Source organism: Trichomycterus rosablanca, chromosome 14 (assembly GCF_030014385.1).
Source record: "Trichomycterus rosablanca isolate fTriRos1 chromosome 14, fTriRos1.hap1, whole genome shotgun sequence".
Lineage (NCBI taxonomy): Eukaryota > Metazoa > Chordata > Actinopteri > Siluriformes > Trichomycteridae > Trichomycterus > Trichomycterus rosablanca.
In genome coordinates, this window is record NC_086001.1 from 19,136,263 (window position 1) to 19,151,173 (window position 14,911).

Sequence of the window (14,911 nt, forward strand, 5' to 3'; positions counted from 1 at the left end):
GTGGAGCTGATTTTGGGTTGTAGAGGAACGTGGACACGAGGAGCAGCAGAAATCCTTGTTCAGTTCTGAAACAGAAAATAATCAAATACATTTATAACATTATAAATAATCAAATACATTTATAACATTATAAATAATCAAAAACATTTATAACATAAATAATCAAATACATTTATAACATTATAAATAATCAAATACATTTATAACATAAATAATCAAATACATTTATATCATTATAAATAATCAAATACATTTATAACATTATAAATAATCAAATACATTTATAACATTATAAATAATCAAATACATTTATAACATTATAAATAATTAAACACATTTATAACATTATAAATAATCAAATACATTTATAACATTATAAATAATCAAATACATTTACAACATTATAAATAATCAAATACATTTATAACATTATAAATAATTCAAATACATTTACATCATTATAAATAATCAAATACATTTATAACATAAATAATCAAATACATTTATAACATTATAAATAATCAAATACATTTATAACATTATAAATAATCAAATACATTTATAACATTATAAATAATCAAATACATTTATATCATTATAAATAATCAAATACATTTATAACATAAATAATACAATACATTTATAACATTATAAATAATCAAATACATTTATAACATTATAAATAATCAAATACATTTATAACATTATAAATAATCAAATACATTTATAACATTATAAATAATCAAGTACATTTATAACATTATAAATAATCAAATACATTTATAACATTATAAATAATCAAGTACATTTATAACATTATAAATAATCAAATACATTTATAACATTATAAATAATCAAATACATTTATAACATTATAAATAATCAAATACATTTATAACATTATAAATAATCAAATACATTTATAACATTATAAATAATCAAATACATTTATAACATTATAAATAATCAAATACAATTATAACATTATAAATAATCAAATACATTTATAACATTATAAATAATCAAATACATTTATAACATTATAAATAATCAAATACAATTATAACATTATAAATAATCAAATACATTTATAACATTATAAATAATCATATACATTTATAACATTATAAATAATCAAATACAATTATAACATTATAAATAATCAAATACATTTATAACATTATAAATAATCAAATACATTTATAACATTATAAATAATCAAATACATTTATAACATTATAAATAATCAAATACATTTATAACATTATAAATAATCAAATACATTTATAACATTATAAATAATCAAATACATTTATAACATTATAAATAATCAAATACATTTATACCATTATAAATAATCAAATACATTTATAACATTATAAATAATCAAATACATTTATAACATTATAAATAATCAAATACATTTATAACATTATAAATAATCAAGTACATTTATAACATTATAAATAATCAAATACATTTATAACATTATAAATAATCATATACATTTATAACATTATAAATAATCAAATACATTTATAACATTATAAATAATCATATACATTTATAACATTATAAATAATCAAATACAATTATAACATTATAAATAATCAAATACATTTATAACATTATAAATAATCAAATACATTTATAACATTATAAATAATCAAATACATTTATAACATTATAAATAATCAAATACATTTATAACATTATAAATAATCAAATACATTTATAACATAAATAATACAATACATTTATAACATTATAAATAATCAAATACATTTATAACATTATAAATAATCAAATACATTTATAACATTATAAATAATCAAATACATTTATAACATTATAAATAATCAAATACATTTATAACATTATAAATAATCAAGTACATTTATAACATTATAAATAATCAAATACATTTATAACATTATAAATAATCAAATACATTTATAACATTATAAATAATCATATACATTTATAACATTATAAATAATCAAATACATTTATAACATTATAAATAATCAAATACATTTATAACATTATAAATAATCATATACATTTATAACATTATAAATAATCAAATACATTTATAACATTATAAATAATCATATACATTTATAACATTATAAATAATCAAATACAATTATAACATTATAAATAATCAAATACATTTATAACATTATAAATAATCAAATACATTTATAACATTATAAATAATCAAATACATTTATAACATTATAAATAATCAAATACATTTATAACATTATAAATATTCAAATACATTTATACCATTATAAATAATCAAATACATTTATAACATTATAAATAATCAAATACATTTATAACATTATAAATAATACAATACATTTATAACATAAATAATCAAATACATTTATAACATTATAAATAATACAATACATTTATAACATTATAAATAATCAAATACATTTATAACATTATAAATAATCAAATACATTTATAACATTATAAATAATCAAATACATTTATAACATTATAAATAATCAAATACATTTATAACATAAATAATCAAATACATTTATAACATTATAAATAATCAAATACATTTATAACATTATAAATAATCAAATACATTTATAACATTATAAATTATCAAGTACATTTATAACATTATAAATAATCAAATACATTTATAACATTATAAATAATCAAATACATTTATAACATTATAAAAAATCATATACATTTATAACATTATAAATAATCAAATACATTTATAACATTATAAATAATCAAATACATTTATAACATTATAAATAATCATATACATTTATAACATTATAAATAATCAAATACATTTATAACATTATAAATAATCATATACATTTATAACATTATAAATAATCAAATACATTTATAACATTATAAAAAATCATATACATTTATAACATTATAAATAATCAAATACATTTATAACATTATAAATAATCAAATACATTTATAACATTATAAATAATCAAATACATTTATAACATTATAAATAATCAAATACATTTATAACATTATAAATATTCAAATACATTTATAACATTATAAATAATCAAATACATTTATAACATTATAAATAATAAATACATTTATAACATTATAAATAATCAAATACATTTATAACATTATAAATAATCAAATACATTTATAACATTATAAATAATCAAATATTTATAACATAATAAATTTATATTTATAACATTATAAATAATCAAATACATTTATATCATTATAAATAATCAAATACATTTATAACATTATAAATAATAAATACTGTTAGTAATTGTTAAACTGAGATCTGATGCTAAAGTCCTGTAACGTGATTCATCCTGCATTCATCATTTCCTGCTCACACTGATCTGCATGAGCACAATACAAGCTTTCACTGTATGATGCTTCATCCCAGGTTCCTCTGATTCTATTCAATCCAAATCTTATTTTACTTAAGATAAAAAATATCTTACTGAGTTCATCTTTATCTTCAGGTTCTTCCTTCTTCACAGGCTTCATCTGGAAACCTCCACACTGTTGGTCCTCTGGGGTGAGGTGTTCCTCAGAGGTGACGTGTTCCACAGGGATCGAGGTTCCTTCACCTGAAATTCATCAATATGTGAAGAAGAAACTCAACAACTGGAGGAACCTGAAGGTTGTGGGTTTAGTTACCACAAATAAATACTACTTAGATTTAATCCAGACTGGCAGTATCAGCACTTCTCCACAGGACAGTACGGTACAGTACAGGTTCTAATCCCACTATCCACATTTTCTTATTATTTCTACTATACTAACCACACTGTACTGTACTAACATGGCAAATTGCTCCATATTTACTTACAGAAGTAACTTCCATCTTCTTCCTCCTCCTTCTTTATTAGTTTCTCTTGGAATCCTTCATTTTGTAGATCTATGGGGGTGACGTGTCCCTCTTCTGCTGACTGCATTATTAAAAGATCTGACAGGCAGACGAACAGATAGACAAATGTACTTTATTCCCTATTAAAGAGAAATCCAGGAATACTCTTTCAGACTGTTTTAACTGTTTATTTTTAATGCTGTGAGGCTGTAAACAGAGTGAAAATGTTGAAACTATTGTGGGACTGAGCAGCATCAGACAGAAAAGACTTCTAATAGAACTTTTTGGGTTGGTTTCACAGACAGGGATTAAGCCTAGTCCTAGACTACACAGCATTTTGAATGGAGATTCTCTATTTAAAGCTAAATGTAGTCCTGGACTATAAGCCTTAATCCCTGTCTGGGAAACAAGCCTTTGAGTTTGGTGGAAGTGGTTTTGTGGCCCAAAGTGAAATGATTAAGTCTGATGTTCTTTACATCTAGTTTCTCATCCACTCCCAATAACAGTGCTGTACTAATACTTTTAACTTTTACTATAAACCTGTAAAACAACCTGGAAACAAAGCTACAAGAACTCGCTGTTTCTATCAAACATTACAAACTGGAAACAAAGCTGAAAATGTGACGCGTTTATATCAAAATGTTAGATTTAATAATGAATAAAGTATGAATCCGTTACAATCCACTGATTCATCGGTTTAAATGAATCGGTTCATCAGTACTGAATCATGTGTGATGCTAACAGTTAGCGGAGCAGCTAAGAGTTTGTGTTTAAATAAAACTGAAGTTAAAGCTCCTCAAATCCTCTCAGTGATGTTTTATTATGAACTCTAGTTTTATTATTAATTAGAATGTGGTTATAATGAAATATAAGGGTTATAATTAAATACATATTTTACTTACAGATGAGGCTCTACAGTACAAACACAGCAGCTTCTTGTTCTTCTTATGATGTTTAATGGCGGTTGGCAGAACAACTTAAGACGCACCAGCGTCACCAACTGGACTGGAGTTGAACAGCAGCTTAGCAGTAAAACATCTCCCTTAGCACATCTGTATTAGTGGTGTGCGATACTGCAACATTTGATATCGATCCGATACCAAGTAAATACAGGGCCAGTATCGCCGATATCGATCTGATACTGATACTTTGTATTTACTTTCATGTAAGGAAGAGCAGTGTATCATGATTTATGAGGTGAATGTATCATCAATTTGCTTTGACTAATAAATGATTCTTGAGATAAGGGACAAAACATGTCCCACATTAAAAAATATTCTTGTTGTTAAAAATGAAGAAATTATAAATAATAAAAATCCTTTAAAAGTTAAATATGAAGGATCTGTGTATGCTCGTTAAATTAATTTGATATATTTTTAAATAATTTCATTACAATTTGTTAAAATGCAGGCTCTGTACTTGGAAAGTACATGTAACTTCACCTGTCCTCAGCATGAGGTCATAATGTCAAAGTGACAAAAAAAGTGATTAAAAATGATAAAAATGCATAAATATACATATCAAATGAAAGGAATGATTTAATAAGATATCACATAACGCATAAAGTGAACCTTATATTATATTTTCCATTAATAATTGCCTATTAAAGTTGTGTCCTCACTTTCAGTCAACTCCGTAAGATGTTTTTATAATTCAGAATAAATTAGGCAAGGTCATGGTCAGCTATGACTCTGAGGCCCTCTTTCCATTTCCTGTTCTTGGTGGATGTAACAGTAGTGATTGTGGTCTGGTAAGTTTTCAATTTTCTGATATATTAAACTAACAATGTTAATACCACTGCAGTCACAGCTTTATCATGTCAACACCATCTTAACATTATGATAATCTTAGCTAAGAACTGTAGAATAAACAAAATCATTTTAGTTTAGATTATGGAGGCAGCTGGGAATTAAAGTAAAACCAAAATGGCTCCAGTGTACAAGACATGGTTAAAATGGAAAAATATCTCATTGTGTCAATTCCGTCAGACATCAACTCCGTCAGGTCTTATGTCGGGGCTATGCAGAATGCACTGCAGCAAGTAGACTCACCCCCAGATAGTCCACTAGACCAGCAGACTGAAAAGCCAACTATGACCAGACGTGCTCTTGCAAATGAAAGGGAGAAAAGAAAAACAAGGAAAAGGCATTCAAGGGAAATACATATTTTGAAAGAAAAAATGAAGAAGATAACAAAACAGTTTTCAGTTAGTTTGTTGCTCTTCAGCAAGTGAAGCCTTCCTTTTTCACACCTGTTTACGGTGCTTAAACAAACACACTATTCTGGCACCAGAGAAAGGTGAAATCACTGTTGAGTGGAAGCAATGGGAGCGAGTTCAAGAAGAAACAGCTAGTGGGATCCACTTCAATGTGAAGCTGAACTTGCACATTGGGAATCTCTCTGAGCTGCTCCGTCTATATGAGAAGAAACTTATAAGTGAGACCAAGACACATGTTTTCCAGTTCAATTAATTCATGCCAAAGATAGACATTCAGAGTTCTCAGTCACTGGATGCCAAGTATATCCTAGTCTCCTAGTGTATGCCTGGAGATCCTGTTGAAAGCTGTTCTTTGAGTGGTTTCTCTTCCACTTTCCTTGAGGGTTTTATTTCAAAACTAGTCTGATCTCAGTTGTTAGTAAAATACTTTAAGTTTTCATCTCCATGAGTTATTGGTCAACACCGGTAGTTGCTTGTCAACACCGTCAGTTGCTTGTGAACATCAGCAGATTAAGGTTTTTGTCTTTTTTTCAAAGAAATATGTCACTGTTTGTTCAGTTTATTGTGTTTATATATTAAAACACCAGCAGAACTACATGCAATGGTGTCTTTTTTGCTTAAAAACATTGATTGTATATGTTTAATATTAACAATAAATATACAAAATTTAGGAATTTCACAATGGGATTTTTCAAATTAGTGTGAAATTTGAACAAAAATGTATACAATTAATTTTATTACCTAACTCTGTTACAGAACACCGTAATTAGATACTTGAGGTCTTTACACTCATGTAGTACTGATCAAATTAAAATAGCATTCTTTTTTGTGTGTCTGACAGAGTTGACATTAATCAAGTTATGAAGTGAAATAATGTCAATTTTGATAAAAATTGTATTAGGAAAAACCTGTTCCCTTTCACAGTTAATTAGTTAAAACCTTTGTCTATTAATATATCAGTTTCAAATGATGTAGAATTGTTATTTTTAAATTGAAGAAATAAAATTCATTTTGTCCCTTATCTCAAGAATCAGTGTAATAAATGATTTTGTGTTTATTAGTTTATCATGTGCAGTGAAAACCCACTACAGTTTGTAGGTGAATAAAAAGTAATTTTATTAATGTAATAAACTAATGAAGTCTGGGGTTTTTGTTGAGAAACAATTATATAATAAGAAACATAATTCCCCCTCTCATTGTACACTCTGACTTTTTGTAAAATAAAGTACAGAAAAAGTTCCTGGAGTCTCCCGCATATACATAGCGGCTCCCTGATTCCCACAAGTCAGATAAAATCTCCCGGAATCTAGAACGAGCGGCCAAGAACAACACACACATGCAAATGCAGGCAGTTAGTTTAGTAGCTCAGTTAGCAGCTCCTAAAAGTTCTGTTATCACCCATATCCTTTGCTGTGTGCGAGAGGTTTTTAGCTTTTTTTAGCACCCTGAAATGAGTTTTTGCAACTTGGGATGTCTGACATGTTCACCTCCATCTATCCATCCAGCTTAAATACCATAAACACTACATAAAAACATGTGGAGTTATTGGTGTAATTATTAACCTTTGTGCTCAATTCTTCTTTTGTGGTTCCATGGTGTAATGGTTAGCACTCTGGACTCGAGTTCAAATCTCGGTGGAACCTGGCTTTATTTAGGTAAAAACACTGTTATCAATGCTGAGTAGAGAATAGTATTTCATATATGACTGCTCTATGCTAAATTAGAACACAAAGTGGCAAGTCATTGTTTACAGCGCCAAATACCGGCCAACTGGGTCCTGAACTTAGTGCAATTTTCCAACAGTGGAACGTTTTGTTGTGATTTTGATACTTGGGTGGCAATGTTTAACTAAAATTACTTTTATTTAGTGTTCAAAACTTCTAAATTACCTCAGTTTTTTCAGTTGATTCTAGTCAATTATATCAATCACGTAAGTTTAAATATAAATAATTTGAGATGTAAAAGTAAAGTCTGAAGTTGTGTGTATTTTTCTTTTTGGCTTTATTTACTCAGCAAATGGTGAATCATTACGTTTAGTTTTTGCAGTGTTAGGGTTCCATGGTGTAATGGTTAGCACTCTGGACACTGAATCCAGCGATCCGAGTTCAAATCTCGGTGGGACCTTACTGCTTTTATTTGGGGCCCCGGTGTGAGGTTCAAGATTAAGAAACGTTAGCAGGTTCAGGATGTGCAAGTACAACAGAGTGCTTGTGGGGTGTAGACCGCGATTACTTGTGCTAGTTGTGTCGACCAAGCAGATCACCATTCAGGAAGGTACATCAGTGTTAAAATACGACCCAGTTTGTTCAGTAAAACTTTATAAGCCAACAGCAGCGAATAAACTTAAGAGTCACCTTAGATTACAACCCCTGGCAAAAATTATGGAATCACCACTCTTGGAAGATGTTCTTTCAAATGTTTAATTTTGTAGAAAAAAAATAAATCACAGACATGCCACAAAACTATCATTTCTCAAACTGTCAACCCTCTGGCATTAAGAAACAATAAAAAAAGAAACAAATATAATAGTTGTGGTCAGTCACAATTGCTTTTTTTTAGATCAAGTAGAGGAAAATAATATGGAATCACTCAAATCTGAGGAAAAAATTATGGAATCATTAGAAAACACTGCACCATTATTACTTTGTTGCACCACCTCTGGCTTTTATAATGGTTTAAACTCTCTGAGGCATGGAGTTAACTAATGACAAACAGTATTCTTCATCAATCTGCCTTCAACTGTCTCTTGCTGTTGCCAGATCAGCTTTGTAGGTTGGAACCTTGTCATTGACCATTTTCTTCAATTTCCACCAGAGATTTTCAAATGGATTGAGATCCGGACTATTTGCAGGCCATGCCATTGACATTATATGTTTTCTTGAAGGAAAGTTTTCACGTCCTTTGCCCTATGGCAAGATGCATTATCATCTTGAAAAATGAAGTCATCATCACCAAACATCCTTTCAACTGATGGAATAAGAAAAGCGTCCAAAATTTCAATGTGGACTTTGGCATTTATTGAAGACCATCTCCCCTGTGCCTTTACCCGACATGCAGGCCCATATCATCAACAACTGTGGAAATTAACATGTTTTCTTTAGGCAGTTATCTTCATCAATTTCATTGGACAGACACCAAACAAAAGTTCCAGCATCATCACCTTGCCCAATGCAGATTCGCGATTCATCACTGAAGATCACTTTTATACAGTCACCCACAGTCCACGATTGCTTTTCTTTAGCCTACTTTAACCTTGTTCTTTTCTTTTTAGGTGTTAATGATGACTTTTGTTTGGCTTTTCTGTATGTAAATCCCATTTCTTTTAGGTGATTTCTTACAGTTCAGTCACAGACATTGACTCCACTTTCCGGCCACTTGTTTCTCATTTGTTTTGTTGTGCATTTTCTGTTTTCAAGACATATTGATTTAAGTTTTCTATCTTGATGCTTTGATGTCTTACTTGGTCTACCAGTATGCTTCCCTTTTACAACCTTCCCATTTTGTTTGTACTTGGTCCAGATTTTAAACACAGCTTACTGGGAACAACCAACATCTTTTGCGACATTCCACAATGATTTATCTTCTTGAAGGAGTTTTATAATCCTCTCATTTGTTTCAACTGACATATCTTGTGTTGGACCCATGATTCATGACAATCTGCTTTGTGCAACAGCTCTCCGAGGTGTAAGCACTCTTTTTAAACTGAAGAATAATTAGCAAATCTAATCTGCTGCAGATGTTTTGTTTTTAAACTGCAAATTACAGTGTGATTCCATAATTTTTTCCTCAGATTTGAGTGATTCCATATTTTTTTCCTCTACTTGATCTAAAAAAAGCAATTGTGACTGACCACAACTATTATATTTGTTTCTTTTTTTTATTGTTTCTTAATGCCAGAAGGTTGACATTTTGAAAAATGATAGTTTTGTGGCATGTCTGTGATTTATTTTTTTTCTACAAAATTAAACAATTGACAGAACATCTTCCAAGAGTGGTGATTCCATAATTTTTGCCAGGGGTTGTATTATGGAATCTTCATAAAAAACAGCGGCTTCCCAGTCAATCTCAATATCCTGAACATCCTAAGGGCCCATTAAACAGTATCTCAGAAATATGCATTTTGACATGTGTTTCTGTCAATAAAAGTATATAAGGCTCATATGTTTAATGTTTACCTGAAGATTTTCAGTATCGTCTGTGTTGCCCTGCAAATGTCCCATTTGCCACATTTGTTCCGGGGTCATATTTCCCTCTGTGCGAAGGGGATGGTGGTTCCAGCCTTCAACAAAGACCTGAAGGTCTTTGTGGAGACGGGGAAGAAACACAAAGTGTACCAGGAAGAGGTGCCGGGTGTTTGCAATGTCCAGCTTCCCATCTTCTTCAAGACTGTGCAGGACATCATAATATGTGGAGGTCACAGCTGTCCACACATCAACCCAACCCAATTCAAGTCTTTCAATTCTGTAAGACAAAAATAAATTCAATTGTAATCTTTTGTTGACTGAATAACATCCGTGGGAAAGTGAATGCTGTATATAATCTCTTCTCCTGGTAAAGGTTGCACTACAAACCTTTTTCTGCATTACATATATCTCATTTGTCAATTTCCACCTATACCGTATACATCTGTCTATTATGTTCACTGCACCTTAACTTGTAAATTATGTCTATAGCATTCCCATCTGTATACCATGTTTATAGTACATTCAATAACATATTTACCTGTATATCTATCTATATCTTGTTCATACCACTGCCTGTATCTTGTAAATAATGTATATCGTAGATACTGTACATCCTGCACTTGCTGCTTATTGCACTTCTGGTTAGATGCTGAAGTACATTTCACTGTCTTGTACACGTGTAATAACAAAGTTGATTCTAATCTAATCCAAGGACAACAGTAGCCTTAAAATGTAGAAACAGTAAACAGAGGTGTATAGCAATGATTGTTGAAGAAAAGTATATAGCTTAGACAATCAAGGACAATTGTGCCAGTATGCCCAAAAGGTTGCTGATTTTGTGACAGCATTGTCTTCAGAATCAAGGAGTCTAGCATTAATTGGTTTGTTGCTGGACTGTCAATGTTCTCCAAGGATTGACTCCAAAGGGTTTAAAAATCCCAACAATGCTGCTGCACTCATATATACATATTTAGCAGAACAATACACACTACCATATTATTGCTAGTTTTGTATCACTACAGTGCACACGGTACAGTACCTAAATACCATTCGGCCAGTGTGAATCCCTTATGATCTTAGCTTACCTCCTTATGATCTTGACCTACTCCCCTTGTAGTAAACATGAAACGGGCAATATCGATGTTTTCCACGCCTTGATCACCTCTGACTCTTTACAAAGGTCATAAAAAAGTAATAAATGCATTGCATTGAAGTGCAATGGCATGCAATAGTATAAAACTTTAATTAGCTCTTACCTTGAAGGCAAGCCATGTTTTTCAACTGCATCCAAAAAGAAGGTTAGGCCAGTTGATGCTTTGTTATTGCTGGCAACGTCCAAGTACATAACCTGAAGTCAAAAGTAAAAAACCCCATTAACAACACAAATTTTTTGATTAAATAGGCAGTTAAGATCATGAAATAACATAAGAATCAGAAACTAACCTTTCTTGAAAAGCCATCAATGCCCCCGAAAATGACTATGTTATACCTAGTTTAGGGAAATTAGAATTTCTATTATTAGAAATAGAAATTATTTCGATTAATAATGTTACATTTTTAAAATATAACTGCACATTATAAGCAACCTACCTAATGAGTTTGTGATTAGTATCCACGTGTACCAGAGAAAGGGGTGCCCTAACTGAGTAGCTTCTTCTGACCACACAGCCTAACTGTGTCATTCTGGATATAATCCCAAAAGCATCTATTCTGTGCATAGAGGCCTTTAACCTGCTCCACTGTACTCTGTAGCCTAAGGACCTTAGTCTTCCCATTACTAATCTATAGCCCACATGAGGCATCTCAGTCTTAATATTGGAAACTACCGTGTCAAGCTCCTGGTCACTCATTGTACTGTATGACCCCGACACAGAAAAACCAGATTCACGCATCCTCCGAAAACCGTTCTTTTGCTCACCCCTAATAAATCTGCTATACACTGAATTGGAAGATTAATGTCTAGCAAGGATTTCAGCCTTTCTAGTTCAATCGCTAATCTAGGGTGTCCGATCACTTGTGGAACTGTTTGTACTCCGATGGATGACATTTCTGTTTCCACCTGTTCAATCACTACAATGTGAAGCTGCCTGAGGGCATTTAATATATTCTCCGGAATGTTAATTTGTTCCGCTACTAAATCAATAATAACCATTTCATGTGTGCAAATGAAATGTAAATAATCCAAATCAATGCATGAGGCAGATTGGCTTACTACATACTGCAATTTATGTAGCAACTCCTCCAAAATGTCACGTCTTAATAAGGCCTAGAAAACAAGAAATTTAGGATAATTAGAGATACAGGTTAAAAGATGAGTATATGTCTGATTATTATAGCTTTAAAATATGATTTTGTGTAATTGTTAACTTTATTAGGATAGAAACTGCTAAATATGTTGGTGCTATAACGTAACATGCATGTGACGTAGTCAGACTAACGTTTACAGGAGTAAAGACTTTACCTCTCAAAGGTAAAGCTAAAAGGGCTGTATGCAAGTTATATTAGCTGGCAGGTAATAACACAAAGTTAACTTTACATTCTCTTCCACACTTTATAATTTTTTTTTTTTAATATTTTTGGTCTACTTTAATAAAAAAAAAAAAAATAATAATAATAATTACCTGAGGTCGTTGATTGTCCATTTTTCCTCACAGCGGTTCACTCACTCTGACCAGTGTTGCCAACTCCTCAGTAAGGAAAGTAGCTATTGGCTGTCCTAAAAGTCGCTAGAAGTCGCTAAATGACGTCATCGCCTAATTTGCATAAGGTCCATTTGCGTGTAATCGACGCTGTAGAAGAGAGGAATAAAGTGGGTAAAAAAGAAACACCCCAAATATGTTTAGAACTACAAATGAACGTTCTTCTGTTGATTCGTGGTTTGTTTTTCTTTTTTAAGACAACACTGAGCTATGCTGGGGAGGGTTGCCAGATTGCGACAGTAATTTTCAGCCAAAATGCATGAAAAACCGCCCAAAACACAGGATAAGCAGATGATGTTTAGCATTTCACAAATAATAAACCAGTTAAACCATCATGACCTATAAATTAATATCTTAAAATGCACAGATCAGTAATTATACATTATAAAGGACAAATTATTTTTGCTTGCATGTCTTTGAAGTAGCCTACCAAGTTTGTAAAATGCATTATTTATGATAGGACACACAAACTTGCAAGCAATGAAAGTTTAACCTCTCGTACATATGAGAGGTTGTATGTACGAGACTTGCTTTCCTTCATATTCAACTCAAATCACTTGTCTTACATATGAATCAGTGTATTGATGGGCGTGGCAACAGTGTCTTGGACTGGAAAGAATAACCTGTCAATCAAACTTTTGACAACGGGTTGGATGTGGGGATGTGGTGGGAGAAGGTAGACCTATTTATATTCCACCTGCTTTAGAAAGCTTTTAGAAACATTTTAAGCCGCCAAAATGATACAAACCAGCCCAAATTTTGTCCACCTGCCAATTTCCAACAAAATCCGCCCCTTTTGGTGGAAAACCTCCCAATCTGGCAACACTGACTGTGATACTGACCGCCCGTGAGTGCTTTGGGATGGTGGAGGGGCTCACAGCAGGACCCGCTGCTCGTTGAGGACAGTAACTGCAGAACAATGTGTGTTTTCACGTTCGAGTCTCCAAAAGTCTCCAATAACACCAGAAAAAGTCGCTAGATTTGTCGCTAGTCGCTTTTGTGGTAGACTGAATGACAGGTCCTAAACATATACAGTTAACGCCTCTAGGGGGAGCCACCTTCTCATTTGTGGTGCTGTACTCAGGGACTTAGGACAGAGAAACAGAGAGAAGGTGGAAGTCATGTTCAGTTGTTGTGTTAGGATTGGAGAATAAATGGCACGAAGCCAAAGGAACTAAACTCCAGTGTGATCATTGCTACACGCCACCGTAGGATATCACACTTTTTTGAAAAAAAAGTCGCTAGAGGGGTCTGAAAACTCGCTAAATATAGCGACAAAGTCGCTAAGTTGGCAACACTGACTCTGACCAGAGCGGTAGAGAGAACAGAGTGGCGACACTCTCATAGGGAACCGTTGTAAAGGGGGCGGGACATTTTTTCTGCGCAGCTTCCGGGTTGTGGAGCTCTGTATAGTTCCAAACATCCCATAGAGCCCCATTCATTTCCACTACTTATCAAACATTTTTAGCTGTATGTTGCTTTGTTTTAACAAAATAATGAATTTAATGTCATTAATATACTTAATACTGTTATTGTTTAGCATTTGCTCAGCACTAAATGTTACATGTTTATCTTAATTAATAGGTATAACTGAATTTTGCTAAGTCAGTTAAGCTTAATTAATGACACTAGAGTCTTTTCACCTAAAATGAGTTTATTAATCAAAAGTCTTGTTACAGAAATAATCATAAAACATTAGAACCACAATAAATCATTATACTTTTACTTTCATACTTAAGTACATTTGAAGGTAAATTTAGTTTAGTACTTTAGTGGAGGTGTTAGGATGAATCTTTTGGTTCAAAAGGTCCTGAAGAAAGCAGTCGAGAAGTCCAGAAAGTACTCTTTAAAACACTTTATTAAGTGTAAAAATAATCTGTGAATATATATCAGAGCTAAGCCGGCCGGCGCTCCTTACTCCTGC

The 14,911-nt window shown here is 31.0% G+C and overlaps 1 protein-coding gene and 1 non-coding gene across 2 annotated transcripts in view; both read left to right on the forward strand.

The window, feature by feature from the left end:
- The window catches only part of LOC134326548 (zinc finger protein 850-like), a gene marked incomplete at both ends in the record, with an annotated part of 187,488 nt that overhangs the window by 88,216 nt on the left and 84,361 nt on the right, over window positions 1-14,911 (forward strand). The window lies entirely within an intron of this gene.
- Window positions 8,157-8,228, forward strand: trnaq-cug (transfer RNA glutamine (anticodon CUG)). The gene has a single exon. It is a non-coding gene; the product is annotated as a tRNA-Gln (tRNA).